At 57.5% G+C, this 14,150-nt stretch overlaps 1 long non-coding RNA gene across 1 annotated transcript; it reads right to left on the bottom strand.

Moving 5' to 3' along the window:
- Positions 1–1,858: 1,858 nt before the first annotated feature.
- LOC142871851 (uncharacterized) lies at positions 1,859–13,832 on the bottom strand. The gene is made up of 2 exons (XR_012920018.1): positions 13,477–13,832; positions 1,859–2,509 (listed from the first exon to the last, which is right to left on the bottom strand). It is a non-coding gene; the product is annotated as an uncharacterized LOC142871851 (long non-coding RNA).
- Positions 13,833–14,150: the final 318 nt, after the last annotated feature.

Genomic DNA, 14,150 nt, shown 5'->3' with positions numbered 1-14,150 from the left:
AAAAAAAAAGAAAGAAATAGTATCATATGCCAGGGAGGATGGCAGAGATTAGTGACACCCTCAAAAAATTCAGTAATTTAGGGGTGGTGGTCCTGCCATGTCCCCATTTAGTTCACAGGTCTGGACCCTACCAAAACTAGTCGTAAGATGTCAGGTTATAGTGGACTATATATACAAGCCAAACCAAGTAGTGCCCATTGCAGCTGCTACATCAGAGGCAGTGTTTTGGGTAGAGCTGATTAACACTGTTCAGGAGAGTGGCATGGTGGCATGAGGCCATCCTTCTGGGACTGTTGTCCTTTCCATTCCTATAAGAAGGGGATCAGAAGCAGTTTGCATTCCTGTTGGGCACACAACAGTACACATTTATTCAAAGAGGCCCAGACCATCTGGTCATTCCGTGAACGGATGATTCCTGTATACTGGATTCTCCCTACAGATGGCTTGCCCTCCAGGCTGACCACACACCGATTCGGTGGCTTTTGACAAGTCCAGAAAATGGGATCAAAATTGCTCATGCCACACTCATGGTGGGAGCTGGCTGCAGGGTGAGGTGCACTGGGACCGCAGGAAGAGTAAGGGTCTGTGCACACTGGGAGAGACCGGGCAAAGGAAGGGGTGCTGGAGAGTGTCACCACGTGCATGTCAGAGGATAGGGCAACCGGGGGGTGGGGGGCTGGCAGGGAGCAGGGCAGGCACTGTTTGTGCAATCCAGGCAGAAGCAGCCCCGGCCTCTGCAGGCCCCAGCCTGATGTCACAGCACAGGCCTCGTGGGTGGGGTCCTGGGGGAGACTCAAGCTGCGCCAGCGTGCCAGGGCCCATGCCAAGCACCTCGAGAGCTGACAGTCACCCAGGGCATGGCCTGGAGCCTGTGACTGACCCTGAGATGTTGGTGAGGTTCTGGGGACCCTGTCCCTGTGGGCCTTTCTGCCACCAGCCCAGCTTTGTTTCTTCTGCCCTATAAATGACCAGAGATGTCAACCGCAGCCCCTCTCCTCCACAGCCCCTCGTGTGATGGCCCCAAGAGGAGTGGACGTTACGCATGGGCTGGCCTCACACACCCTCAGACGCTGAGGCGGGACTTCCAGTTGGCCCTGGCCCCAGTCCCCTATTGGCTGTGCGGGTGGCTCAGGGCAGCGGGGCAGTCCTGCCCCACCCGGAGCCCCCTTCCACCTGGGGCTCATCCAGCCATGCTCCTTCCACAGGGGATTCTGGAGCCGGACAGCAGGATCGTAAAAATGCTTCTACCCTGGTCCTTTGGGGGACTGGAGGAGAACTGTGCCAGTGGTGAGTAAAGTGGCCTGCTGGGCAGAGGCCACGAGGCCACCCACCCTGCATCTACACCCCAGTCACCTGGTGGCCTCTGAGAAGTGGGGCTTATGAGGCTGACCTGGACAGCAACTCCACCTGACGGCCCGCCCCGAGCATCATCCCTTCCCCACCTGCTCTGGGGCCTCCCCAGGAGGTGCTGGGAGGCTGCTTCTCCCGAGTGTGTGACCTGCTTCCTGCTGGGCCCCTGGCTGGTGCCCCACCTGGATAATTAGGAGCAGAATGTGTCACAGCCCTTGCATGCCTGGCTCGTGGGGACACTCAGGGCGGGCCTGACTGCTGTCTCAGGCCTGACGAGCTCTGGGCTGAGTTAGGGTCTGCTGGGGCAGACCCAGAAAACCCAATAGGGTGCACCGAGCGCAGGTCCTGGACCCCATACAGCTGCCCTGCAAGTGGAGGTCTCCAGGCCCCCAGCGTCCCTTGACTGTGCAAAGCACCCAGCACACTGTTCTTTTGTTGGCTTTCAAAAATCTTTTTTGAAATTTTTAATAAAAATTATGAGAATGAATAGAGGCATGTGTCCTTAATATCAGTTTTTGCCTTTTTATGTGGTAGTGTAAACTTTATTCGTCCAAGTTTCGGGAAACTAAGCCATGCCATTTTCTCAGCAGCGTCCCGGACACTTAAGGCTCAGAGTGGGCCACATCCTGCAGGGAACAGCCCAGGTCACCTGAGTGGCCTGAGCAGCCCTGCAGAGAACAGGGCTCAGCACTGAAGCAGGGAGAGGCCCGGGAGCGGTGCCACACGCGCCCACGGTCTCTGCCAAGAGGCTCCGCTGGCTGCAGAGTCCCGGGGAGGGAATCAGGGTCTTTAGGGGGAGTCTCGGTGCCTTTGAATCTGCACAAAAGACAGAAGTGAAGCCCAGGGCTTCCCTGGGGAGGACAGGACTTGCCTCGGAGGAGGGTGTCCCACCCGCGTCTGCCAACGGACATGTTGGTGGAAGGTCCACTTCCTGCTCCGAGACTGCAGGCTTCAGGGTCTCGGGGTTCACTTCTCTCACTTCTCCTCTGAAGTATGTGTTTGGATCCAGTCAGGCCTGGAAGGTGCTTCCTGGCCCCAGGGAAGCTCCAGATGGCAGCCTGGTCAACTGCGTGGGCTCTGGGGGAGGCGGCCCAGGTTCAAATCCCTGTTCCATTGCTTGCTGGCCTCATCCTCGGGAAGGTTGTGCAACTTCTGTAAACTGAAGCTTCCAGATTTATAAAATGGGATTAAAATTGCACCCACCACCCCCAGGGTTTTATGAGGATGAAGCCAGACAATGCAGGTAAAGCCCTCGGCCTGGCACCGGCTGCTACACACGAGCAGGCTGCTGTCCAGGTGGCGCTGCCCAGGCCCTGTGCGGGGACGGAGCATACAAGCCCACCCAGAGGACGTGGTCGGGAGTGGCTCAGGCCCAGGCAGGGCTCCGCAGAGTGGCAGAGCGCTTGGGTTGTAAGGACCATCTGATGAAGCTTGTAGCCTGTTCCCTGGGGCAGATGGAGCTCCCTGGGCTGCCGGCAGAAGCCCGTCTGGAAACAGAATCCACCCAGCCTGGTTCTGAACCAAAATAGCCTCCTCCCCTCAGGGCAGAGCAGCGTGGCCAGCTCCTCCTCCTCCGCACGTGCAGGTTCCTTGGCCAGGGTGAAGCTCCACCTGTCGCAGGTGGCACTGAGCTATTCCACCTGTGGGGGCAGGGCCCCGGCAGGGGCCTCGGGGCCTCTTTGGAAACCACCAGGGCAAGGTGGGTGCCCAGGGCCAGCAAGGAGGAGGCCTGGAGACCAGGATGGGCTGCCCATGCCTGGGGCCCAGCCACACCTGCCTGGATCCTGCCTGGGCCTCTACCACTCCTTCCCTAGCATTGGGGTTTATTTTTTTCTTTTAATTGCCAATGATGGACCAGTCTTTTACAGAGGCTTCCTGAAGGTTTCCCTTTAAATTTCCAAGTCCAAACTCCTCAGCCTGGCAACCAGGCCTTGGACCATCTGGGCCTGCCTGGCCTCTGCCAAACCGATCACCTGCAGCTCCCGGAATGAAGAGTGTGCACCTGCGCCCCCCTGCACTCCATGCCGGCCGGGCTCTGCAGGCAAAGCCCACCTGCTCCTACATCTCACAGCCCAGTGGGTTCAGAACTTCTGTTTGTGCCAGACTCTTGCAAACAGAATGGAATCACTGACGCAACCCAACCCTTTCGGGCCACGCCTCCCACTGGTGGAGTCCCCACCAGGGCCATATGCCATTTCCTCCTCCAAACTAGGCTTGGGGTTATTATTAGCTCCATTTTGCAGTTGAGCTTTCTGAAGACAAAGCCAAAGAGGCTAGAGCTGGGATTGAAACTTTGGGCCACCCAGAGCCTTCCCAGGGGCCTGGATCACCTGAGGACTCCCTCATGCCCCTTTGTCCCAGGCCAGCCCAGATCGTGTTTGAGCCTCCTGACCAAGCTTTAAACCCCGGGGGGGGGGGTCAGCGTGCCTGCATTTGCCACTTCCTGCCAGACACTGGGCTGGGGCTGGGGGGGGGATCAGAGATGGCCAGCCACAGTCCTCCACCCCCTTTGGGAGCTGAAGGCCACAGCGTGGCAAAGGCAAGGGGAGCCGGGGGATGGGACAAAGCACTGCAGAGAGGGCTCGTTTACCTCCCGGCCACAGCTGATGCCACAGCCAGGCACACAGTAGGCACCTCAATATCCACAAGCAGGTCATCACTGAGGGAGTGATGTGTCCAGCCCTGGTCTAGAACATTCTTGCCTGCATCTCTTCCACAACCCCATGGCCTAAATGTCAGCACCAGCTCTGCCTGAGGGGGTGATGCCTCAGACACCCTGTCCTCTGGGGGCTTTCTGGGGTCAGTCTTTGCCCTACACTAAACTGTTGGCCTGAACTGTGCCTTGTCCTTGGACAGTTCGTAAGTCCATTTTCTCCGGTGTTAGCCCAAGAACCGAGACCTCTGGGCTCTTAAATATGGCTGTATTTCTGAACATTGATTTCTGAGACTTAAATGGCTTTAGTGTCTTTGGGAGGAATAAACCAGCTTCCTGCCCCCACAGAGTTCAGACCCCAACACGGGACCCCGCCCTACGAGGAGTCCACCAATGTCCACCCTGGAGCTTTGCACCTGTCATGTGGGAACCCAAGTGGGGGAGAGGACCCTGCAAGTTCCAGCACTGAGACTCGCATCTGTGCCTTCAAGAGTGCTCTTGCCTCATTCTGACCACGTGAAGTCCACTGGGCACAGGGGACACGTGTGCAAAGCACTGTGCCACTGGGGGGATGAGAGCATTTCAAAGGGAAAGTTTAAGTCATTGAGTTGAATTGGCAGCGTCTGAGCCAGAGTGGGAAGGCCAGGAGGAGGTGGCAAGGTGGGAGGCAGGGAGAAGCCACTTTGCTGCTGGCTGCCACTCCAGTGGTGGCAGTGGGGGTGATGGCTCCTGTGGTGACAAGAACAGTGGCCCCAGAGGCAATGGGGGCGAGGGTCTTGGCAGCAGAGTGGCTCCTGCTCTGGAGCGGAGACAGCATCTGCAGAAGCTCAAATGCAGGTGCAGAGCAGGAGCAGTTTGGGATCTCTAGAGAACACGCTCTGACCCAGTTGCCCCTCTAGCCTTTGCCACATCTTTATTATCAATTCCCAGTGCTAAATAGCCTCTGCTTAAAATAATTGGAGAGGTTTCTGTTTCCTGGCTAGAAATTAACCAGTAATAGAGCCATTTGCCAATTAGGTGTTTCCATGTCTGGGCATTAAACCAGCGCTCTCCTGGCTCTCATAGGGGCCACCACACCCCGGGCCTTTCCTCTTTCCTATCTGCCCCTGGACCTGCACGCCAAACACCCCAGCACCCCACCCTTTGCCCTTCTTGAAGCACAGACTCACCCGAGCCTGGGGGCTCAGGTCATCGGGCAGGAACACACAATGCTCTGGGACATTCTGGGTCAGCTTCTCCTGAGTCATTCCGGGCCGGAGGCTGCAGTGTTTACACCTGCTCAGTTTCCTGGGCATCCTGGGGCTCTCCTGGCTTCACGAGGAATGAGCTGCTGTCATTCCAACCCCCTTCCCCAGGCTCAAGCAGCCGTTTCTTCTAGGGAACGCTACTTCCATTCCCCTGCTCGCTGTCCCTTTCTCTCCCCAGCCCACCTTTCTCCCTCACAGTGTATTCCTGCTAAGATCTGAGCAACAGGATCACTGCATGGCCCCCAAAACCGCCACATCACTCTCATCAACGACAGCATTCTCTGAGAGGTGACTTTCCCTGGGGCTCAGAGGATACTACCTGACAGATCTCAGATGCTTCTGTTGCATATTGCTGCATAGCACACCACCCCAAACAATGATCTATTATTTCTCATGATTCTGTCTGACTATTGTCACACGGTATTGATTGGGGTCACATTTTTTTACTGTTCTCAGTTGGCAGCCAGACTGGGTTGGAAGGTTGGAAATAGCTTCCCTCACCTGTCTGGTGGTGGCCTCCATGTTGCCTTTCTACGTGGTTAGCTTGGGCTTCCTCACAGCATGGCAGCCTCAAGACAGTACAACTTCTAACATGGTATGGAAATGTGGGCCTGTGTGCCCTGCAGAGCTGAGGGAGAGGGCAGGACTGTGTAAGGGTGAAAGTGATATCTCAACTATGACCCAGCACCAGGCCCAGGCGGCATTCTTTGGAGGCCTGTTCAATACCTGTGCCCAGGACAGCACTCTCTGAACTCTCCCTGACCACCATTGCTCCTATGCCTGATGGGAAGAGCAGTGCCCAGATGACCAGCAGAGGACTGTGGTGTCCCTTGGAGGGGCAAAGCCTGTAGGTGTGGCAGCAGCAGGAGTTGACAAAGACCAGTATGGTTCCTCTGAGCCCTCTTCTCCACTAAGCTTTGACTTTGGTCTGCAAAAACTGCAGACTCTGAGCACAAATGATGTTGTCCACCCCTCCCCACACCCATGCACCAAGAGACTTGTAAAGACACCAGCATAGTTGCTAACTGCTCGAGGCTGCATCCTGCGGGGCTCAGTCCCCCTTAAGTGCCTACTGGGGAGAGCCCAATGCTGCCTGGAGAATTTACTGTTTGTCCCAGCCAAACCAGGTGCTGGGCAGACAGGCCCCTGACGCCCTTCTCAGAGCAGTTATTTCAGAAAGCTTGCAATTGTAAATCCTTTCTCTGCCCCTTTGAGGATGTCATCTTCTGCCACCCAGCACTGTCTCCACAAGGACCTGGGAGCTGTCTCTTTGAAATGCAAACATCACGGGAGATGAGTTGGCTCTGGCTTTGCTCCCAGTCCCTGTGGGAGGGGAGGGGCCTGACCTGGGGGAGCCTCTGCTCTAACCTGCACCACTGCCCCTTTTTATAAAGACACAAGAAGTTTGTTTCTCCCCCAGGTGAGCACCAATTAGCACACCCAGGTGGCCTAGTCGCAGGGAGCCACCCACTTTACACCCCTTAGTGCCTTTCCTGAGCGCACCCTACCCTTTAAATAGTCCCCTGCCATTTGTTTTGGTGAAGTCGAGCTCAGTTCCTGCTGGACTCTCTTCCCTGCTGCGACAGTTACTACCGAACATGGTCCATCCTTGGTGCTTTAACTAGTGTCCAGCTTCATGTGTCTTGGACAGGGGCAAGAGCCCAGCACTCAGTCTCAGCCTCTTTGACGCTTCTTGGTGGGGCCTGGATAGTCTGGGCCATGTTTGGATCCGCCACGTCCCTGTCTGTGTGGCTGTTCCATCCGTAAACAGCCTCTGCAAGGATTAATGACACATTAAATACTGCTATTTTGTCCCTGGAGATGGTCACAGAACTGAAGGCATTGAGGTGCACCCCTCCTTGGGAAGCACAGATTGCAGGACCCCTGCGCTTTTACCGAATGTTAATCCTTCCATGGCTGAAATGCAGTTTCCCGTTTGACTTTTCTTTGCTGAGAGAAAACTTTTCCAGGACCAAAATCAGCCCCTCCAGGACGTAATGTGTCACGAAGCAGGCATTTGGTGACATTCTCCTCCTGCACTGCCATTATTTCCCCAGGTCTGTCGCTGGGGGCATGTGTTTAGATCAGGGCCACTTTCATGGGCGAACCTATGTGTGATCTTGGTGGACAGGCCCCTGCCGTCTCCCCAGGGGTCCTTCAGCCTGAAGGTGCCAAGCAGTGGAAAGGACCCGGAAGCAGAGGACAGGAAGTCAATCGGATCAGACTTGAGCCAGGAATCACAGCCCCACCACTCTGAGGACACTGCACAGGTGTGGCCTCAGCTGACTCTGTGGACGTGAGACTTACGATGAGTGGCACAGATGCCAGCAAGGGCAGGGTGAGACCACGTGCTGGGGAGGCTCCAGGACGGGAAGGCTCCTGGCGTGTGTGAGTGCCACACAGTGTCTACACAGCCAGTGGGCTCAGGGGGCTGGGCAGGGCCTCAGTAAAAGATGTGCAGGCCACAGCAACCGTGGGAGGACACACCTGAGAGGCAGCAGGGGACAAGAGGAGCCCTTGGGGCTGGGGCATTCCCCAGGGACACCTGGCTCCCCTCTGGGAAGGCTGAGGTTGGCTTCCAGGCCCTGCCATGGAGGCTGGGACCTAAACACACCTTCATACCCTCCCCACCCGTGGCCCCAGGTCCCCAGAACTTTGCCTGGGAGAACAGGTGAATCTGAGCCTGGGCAGGGTGTGGGAGTGGACAGGAAGACCGACCAAAACTCGTCATGGAAGAAGGGGAACTGGGGCTGAGCCTTCGGTCAGCGGCCCGGCCTTTGGACGCCCATGGCGAAGGCCTGCACACCCCACGGATGAAGGGTGTGGGCTCCAGCCGGAGCTGCAGGCACATAGCGCGCCCCTCTGCTGAGCTGAGAGCAGCTCCTTTCTGCACCTCCTGGTTTCTGGAGCCGCTTTGCAGCGTCCTTGCCCCGCTGCCTGCCTTGGCATGTCGCTATCTTTACTTCAGGCCAGCCTGGCTCTGAGACCTGCAGGGGCTGCTCAGCAGCTTGGGTCCTCAGTGCATCCCAAGAGCCTGTGGGGCACAGCAGGGCCCACACCGGAGGGGCAGGGTGCACTCTGCTCCTGGGCCGAGCAGGCGAGCACCCGCCAGCGCTGCTCAGACCGTGGGACTCCCGGCCGCACTGGCCCCGAGCAACCACTGCTCATCCTCTGGCAGACGGAGATCATTTGGGGACTTGAAAATAAAAAGAAGGCAACCCTAGCAAACCTTCTTTTTCTTTCCTTTAACACAAATAAACATGATAGCCCTACCAGCCACCATGCAGCCAGCGAGATCCGGGCTGAGCCGTCAGGCCCAGCTGCAGCGACATTGCGTGTTTTTGTCTTTTGTGGTTTCTCCTGCAGGGTTAGGCAATGTCTTGTTTCTCAGCATAACGACCGACCCAGCGGGCCTCTCTGCAGTGTCAACATAGTGTCCTCAGTGGAGGGGGCTGGGCTGGTGCAGGATGGGCACTGCTCCGCGCCTGGGCTCCTTCTGAGCCTGTTAACTAACTAGGAGGCCCCGGTGCTCCCCGGAGGGCACTGGGTGGGGAGAGAGGCTGGTTGAGGAGTGTTCTAGTAAGATTAGGATGAGGCGAATGCCTAAGGCAGTGGGCCCTGCTCAGGGGACAGGTGCCACATTTATCACCCGCCACACCACTCTGGCACTAGAGAAGGCCCCAGGCTTGGGGCCAGCACCCCCTCCCCGATAGCCAGCCGAGTGGGGCTGGGCTGGGGCCACACGATGTCTCGGCTTCCAGTAAGTCAGCCCTGTCTTGGTTTCGCTTCTCATCTCTCCTACCCCTCCTGTCCCCAGCTGACCCCGCTGCCTCCTCTGAGGACTAACCAGGGAGTCCCTGCCAGGTGCCAGGTGTTCACCACGTGTTGCCTCATTTCTGGGCTCGGGAGTCCTGCAAGGAGGCAGCTCTCTGTAAAGCAGGGCTGGGCCCCAGGCTCGGTGACTGCAAGGCCACCGCAGCACTCTCCTTGCACCATCAAAGGCCACCATGGGGCTGCCCTACGCTCCTGCATCTGAGCCGGCCGGGAAGGGGCTCCCAGCCCTGGGGCCTGTGGCCGTCACGTGGGCTCCCTGGAGCTTCCACCCCGAGGGCCACCTCCACGCTGGTCTCCATGTTCCGGATCCTCCTGCCCCACCCCACAGCCCCTGCCCTTCCTGGCACTGGCCACAGGGGCCCACACCGTGTTTGCTTCCAGTGTCCTGCCCACTCTCCTGGTGCCACTGGGGTGACCATGGTCAAAGTCAATTCTGACAGCCTATTCTCCACTTTCCCAGCCTCCCTCACAGTTTAGGTGGCCTGTGACCCTCACCATGGTCAGCTGGGGAAATTGTGGCCTTCCTGACACCAGGACAGTGGCACAGCTGGCAGGCCCCTGCCCTCCTCACTCCTTGGTGGTGGGCCCAGCGTCTGCAGCATCACATCCAGAGGATGGCCCAGAGCATACTCTAAAATAGCCGAGCCTGAACCACCTTCACCGCTGCCTGCCCCAGACCTCATGTTACAGGAGGAAACGAGCTCTCCCTGAGCCTCTGACAGCTCCCCGTCCCTTGCAGTTGGGTGTGTTCTAGCTGCTGCCCCAGGGGGCCCTGCAGGAGCCTCTGGAGTGCAGAGGTGGGGGCAATGTCCTCTGGCTCTCCCCCTTCCTGGAACCCAGTGGGCTCGAGAGTGTAGCCCCCTCCCCAAGGGGATGTTGCAGCTCCCCATGGCGGCCTGAGTGGAGTTTTCTCCTCTGTGTCAGTGCCAGCCTCCAGAAGCCCCTTTGTCACCGTCTGTCATCCTCTCTGGCTCAGAGTCTGCAAAAGGAAAATGAGAAGGGAGGGGACAGGCTGTCCTGGTGAAAACCTCCCCCAGCCTCAGTGCAGCTGGGATCTGTGTGGCCGGTTATTTTGTAACTAGCCCTGGTGAAGGCCCTGCCTGAAATGCACATTCTCTTTGAGCCCCTTTGACACTCCCTGCTCCCCCATGTCACACAGGGGGGCTTCTTCTCCCAGCAGCCCCTCCCCAGCACTCAGTCCAGTTGGGGGAGCCGGGGATACTGGGGGGTGGGGGACCCTGCTGGAGGCCTGGGGACCATTGTATGGGTGCCCTAAATCTGCCCCACCCCTTCCTTAGGTGGCCCCCAAGCTGGGACCCCCCCAGCTGCCCCCACCCGCCTCTGCCCCACACCCCCTTTTCCTAAACCCAAAGGGCTCTCGGTGCTTCAGGCTCACGGTTCTTCCTCAGATCCTAAGCTGCCAACCAAGTTCAGGCCTCAGCCTGCTAAGTCACGTTTCCTGAAGGCCACCCACAGAAGGAGACGCCCACAGAAGAAGGGGCCGAGGGAGGAGCCACCAGGAGGCCTAGATGCCGCTCAGATGGATGACAGTGGTGTGGGGGTTGGTCTCCCGCCCTTGTCCCTGGAGCTGGCTGTTCATTTCAGAAGTGGAAACAGGAAGCCCTTCCCGACCAGCAGGCAGGCAGGGCAGGGCAGCCCTACGCATGGCCCAGAGGCTCAGAGCAGGCTGACAGAGCCCTGGCAGGAGGCATGGGAGGAGCCCCTGGGAAGACACCATCTGGGCCACAGTGGGGGGACCTGGGCACAGGCCGGTTCCCAGGCTCGTGACTGGGGGCTGGGCGTGGGAACGAGAAGAAAGCCCAACTGAGGAACGTGCAACCACAGTGGGTTTCGGTTCACCCAGCGTTTGCAGAACTCAGTTTTGTGCCAGGCAGAGTGCTCAGCAGCGGGAAGGCGCCAAGGGGAAGGCGGAGAAGGCAGTGCAGGCCAGGCCGCCTCGGTTTCTGCTTTGAGCAGACGGTTGCAGAGGGGAGGGCGGCAGCAGGTGCACGTGATAGAGTGGGCTCTAACGAGCCTGAGAGGGAACCGAAGACACAGCACACCGGCCACGCTGTGCTAGCATTTGGCTGGTGCGTGGGCTGGTGGGGGTGGGGGTGCAGGACAGGTGTCTGGGCTTAGGCATTATTCTCAAGGGAACTTCCCAGGTCCTGAGCTGATGGGTGAGGAGCTAAGGCCAGAGGTTCTGGAAGATGGCAGCGTTGTGCAGATGAGATTGCCATGGCCCTCTTGGGGGCATTAGAAGGGCCTTTCTGACTTGTGGAGGTCATGCAGCAAGTTCCCCCAATTGGCACAGGGAGTTTGCCAGCTCGGATCGAGAGAGCTAGGATATAGTCAAAACTTGGAAAGGACAGTCACCTACCCCACATTCAGCCTCATTAGGTAAATGATGCATCTTACACTATAGAACCTGCTGTGGGATGAAACACGTTCACAGTTTCCAGGGGCTTCGTGCTTAGTCCAGATTCTCTAGAGCAAGAGAGGAGCTGCACAAAAGCTTCTGCAGGGGTTAGGTCTTTTGCAAGTAGCCATTTCTAGCTGGCTTTACACCAAAAGAGGAACTTGGGACAAGGAAGCCACGCTGGAGCTCCAAAGAGCCCAGGGGCAGGGTGTGGCAGAACCGCAGTCTGGGCTCACAGGGTCCCCCCACCCCCCTACCTCTCCTCAGTGTCCCTGTGCATCAGCAGGGAGCTCTGTTCTCTCAGACGGGCGCGCTGTGCTGTCCAGACCCCGCCATGGAAAATGACTGCCCCCAACCCCCCGAGTTTCCATCTCTTTAAAGTGAGGCAGGACCTCCCAGGGCAAGCTCCACACTCCTGAGGAGGGGACTTTGGTGGACCTGGCTTCGGTCGGGTGCCCATCCCTGGACCAATCCGATATGGCTGGTGCAGCATAAAGTCACATTATAAAAATGCCCCCTCATCTCAATCAGAAAGAGTGGACCTGGACCCCAGAAAAGTGCTGGCAGGTGCTAAGGGTGTGGGTTGCATACACATGTATGCGGCACGCACGCGCACACACACACACACACACACACACACGCATGCACCCCAGATCCCGATTTGTGTAGGGAAAATGGCATGTGCCCATCTGTTTGCCTTCTAAAATCTCAGTGCAGCCCTGTTCACATGTGTGATGACAGCAACAGATTCAGCACCAGATAAGTGTCGATTTCTGTCAGATGCCACAAGCCTGGTCCTTAGTGGGACACCTCCCAGTGTTCAGCTGGGACAGTGAACAGTGACCCAGGGCTTCCTTGCCACAAGCTATGCCCCGAGGGCACAATGATGTAAAATAAGGTCCCCTTCCCTGCTCCTAAGGGATTACCCAGGAACCGGTGGGAACTGGTGATAGGTCACTGTCACCCGCAGTAGAAAGAGAGCTTAGATATAAACTCGCTTCTGATTCGCTCCCTTTCTCTCCTCTGCCACCCCCACCTCTCTGTTTATAACAGAACATTTTCCTTCATGCAAAATCCCACCTGAAGCTCTAAACATGTCAGGGACATGCCTTAAATATGTCAGGGACATGCCTGGAGACAGGGGCACGTGGTGAAGGTAAGCTCTGTGTCCTTCATCCTCACTCTCCTCCCCTGGGGTGATTCCTGAACAACTCTTGGGAGCCAGTTTGAAAAATAAACAGGTCTTCCCACCCCCAATACCGAGCTCTTCCTCCCACCCCAGGCCTCTGTGCACCCCCCCCCCAGCACTCCTCTCCTGAGTCCCAGCCTGAGCCTCCCCAGGGTCTGCAAGGACCTTGGGTGCCAGGAGCCAGAGCTCAGAAATGAGAAGTGGCAGCTTTGGGCGTTGCATGCAGAGGCCGGGACCGAGCGGGTCAGGGTGCCCTGACAGTGCTGGCTCCGGCTCCTCCACCCCAGCTCCGGAGCCTCCCTCCGCCTGGGCTCCCACGGGTAGGGGCAGCGCTCACTGCTCTGTGTACCCCACAGACCGCAGTCAGGGGCCTGTGGCTCTCCCTGGGCTGGCCCACACAAGCCCTCTTGCACCCCCGAGGCATCTGGCTATGTGCCTACCTCATTTTAAAGAGGAAACAGCTTCCAGAGAAGCCAAAGGAAGACAAGGCAAACCATGTCTGCACTCTGCTGTGTGTCGCTTACATTGTCTTATTAATCCTCACGAGAACCCTGGACTTTCTACCTGAATAAACTGAAGCCTGGACTCGCTCATGTCTCCGAGCTGGTAGGTGGACAAACAGAGAATGTGGACCAGATCCCTAAGATTTTAAAGCCTTCCCCCTGCAGCAAAGGAGTGTGGATTGCCAGTAGTGAACCAAGGACACGGATCCCTGGCCCCATCTCTCATCCATGTGTCTTTGACGTGGCCACATCACGGGCACTCTCTGTGGTCAGTGACTCACCTTGTCTCTCCCGGTTTAGCAGGGCGGTCGGGTCTGTCCCTGTTGGCCACAGGTGCTGCTGCTTCACTGACCACTCGTCCCTAAAGGAGGCATGCCTTTTGTCGCCCTGTGCCCTGAATCGTGCTGTTCCCACTGCCTTGAGTGCCCTCTCTGATTCTCTGCCTGGGGGTACTGCCCCCAAGACGGCATTGCCTCAAGTCTCCAGGAGCCTGGGGCTCACGGCCCATCTTCCATCTCTACCTCCCCCCACAGCCCTGCTGCACTCCAAGCCCTTCTGGGCTAGCGGGCTATGTAGGCCACTGGCAGGCCAAACAGGCTGTTATGGGCTTGCTATGGCTTGAATGTTTGTCCCCTCTAACACTGACGTGGAAACTTAACCCCCACTGTGGCAATATTGAAAGGTGTGGCCTTTAAGAGCTGATTGGGTCAGAGGCCTCTGCCCTCATGAATGAATTAATTTGTTCATGCATTAATAGATTAGTGGATTAATGGGTTATCACAGTAGTGGAGCTGGTGGCTTTATGAGAATAGGAAGAGACACCTGAGCTAGCACATTAGCACACTGAACCCCATCGCCATGTGCTATCCTGTACTGCCTCGGGGCTCTGCAGAGAGTCCCCACCAGCAAGAAGTCCCTCACTCTTGGACTTCTCAGCCTCCATAACTGCAAGAAA

Source organism: Microcebus murinus, chromosome 7 (assembly GCF_040939455.1).
Source record: "Microcebus murinus isolate Inina chromosome 7, M.murinus_Inina_mat1.0, whole genome shotgun sequence".
NCBI lineage: Eukaryota > Metazoa > Chordata > Mammalia > Primates > Cheirogaleidae > Microcebus > Microcebus murinus.
This window is presented reverse-complemented; position numbering and strand designations above follow the sequence as displayed.